Source organism: Chrysochloris asiatica, unplaced genomic scaffold, assembly GCF_000296735.1.
Source record: "Chrysochloris asiatica unplaced genomic scaffold, ChrAsi1.0 scaffold00138, whole genome shotgun sequence".
NCBI classification, from domain to species: Eukaryota; Metazoa; Chordata; class Mammalia; order Afrosoricida; family Chrysochloridae; genus Chrysochloris; species Chrysochloris asiatica.
In genome coordinates this window covers 397,271-399,034 of record NW_006408656.1, presented here as the reverse complement: position 1 = coordinate 399,034, position 1,764 = coordinate 397,271, and positions in this window count along the sequence as shown.

Genomic DNA, 1,764 nt, shown 5'->3' with positions numbered 1-1,764 from the left:
CTTTTCATAGATTAACTAGTGCTCATCAAAATATTAAAAATGAGCTCACTGTGCTTTTTTGTTACAAACAGCATCGAACCATCAACACATAGAAGTTTTTATAAAACATCAGTTCAAATTCAGTTATCTGAACATTTTTTTTTCTAATCATTCCAGTGAATAATATTTAGTTTTCTCTGGTAGACTAGTGATTATGAGTCAGGCTGCTAAACTCAAGGTCAGCAGTTCGAAACCACCAGCTGTTCCACAGGAGAAAGGTGGGGCTTTCTGCTCCCGTAAAGATTTATAGCCTAAGAAACCCTATACAGGGTCACTATGAGTCGGAACCAAGTCCACAGCACATAGCCACCACCACCACCACTATTTACTATTAAACAACATTAGGTTATAAAATTAATTCAATTATTCTCTAATAATTTCAAGTGTATAATCCTTATCTGTCAAGTATTAAAATGAATGAACTGTCTACAAAAGTAGAATCCCTTTTCTTTTATTTTTATATAGAGAGACCAGGGTACTATGTAAATTTTGTCAAAATTTTAATGAAAAATTTATTTTGATTCTCTTTAAATTATTAACCCTATCTTTTTAAAGGCTAGAGAGTTACCATTCAAATGAGAAGCTCCAATTAAATTTATGCATATAATTCTTCAGGATTTTTTTCTTAACATTCTCCATAATCAGATATGAATAAATATTAAGAGAAGCTTTTATCCAACAAAAGTAAAGGTTCTTTTCATTTTATAATTAAATGTTTCACTATACATATTAGTAAATGATCAGATTATGATATGCAATAAATTATCTATCTTATCACATATATTATGAAAATAAAAATTTTGGGATGTTATGATAATGAACAAAATATCAGCTTTTGCTAAGTTAGAAAGACTGATTCTTTTGAAAAATTATATCTGAGAAAATTCAATGGTCTTAATATTATAACATAAGCCAATTTGCATTTTTACCAAACTTGTGTCTTTTGTTAAGTACTTCAAAAATTATCTGTAAAATTCAAATGTACTAATAATGCAATGGAAAGTTACAATGTACTTTGTGGCTATCACAGCATTGTTATTGTTAACAAATATTCCTAAATTCCATTTTGTCAAAGGATGGTTTATTTTATTGAATTAATAATGTAAACCTATTTACAGTAAATCTAATGTAAATTATGTTCATTTAAATTATGACTAAGAATTTTCAACTCTTTTACAGGTATCCCCTACTTTTTGAATGTTTGCTTTATACTACTTTGTTTTTGTTTTTGTTTTTAAAAAAACTCAAGCATATATAATAATTTAAACCACCAAAGGACACATTCTGCAAGTCTGTGTCCTGGTTGCCAGTTCTTAGTCCCTCTCTTTCCATGAATCTAGAGTCTTCAGCTGCTCCCTCTCTCCATGTCCCCATCTCTGCCTCCATTTCTGGTGTCACTGCTTCTCTGGATAAGGTCCCGCTTTCCACTTGTGCTCTTTTCCCTTGGTGGTCCTAGGATCCTCTGTTTCTAGACTATAAGATTAACAACTCCCCCATTTTTGTTACAAAACTTCTACCTTTACAATTGTGACAGTCACAATTAGTCATGATAAAAATTACTCACTATTGAATCATAAGAATCCTATCCCCATCTCTTTTTACCAGATCCATGTAGACAACATGAAAACTATTCAGTGGGGATGCTATCTTCCCCCCTACACTCTTAAACTAATCTCCCTCTTGAAACCTTGTAAGCTAGTCACTTCATGCCTTTATCACCCCCTT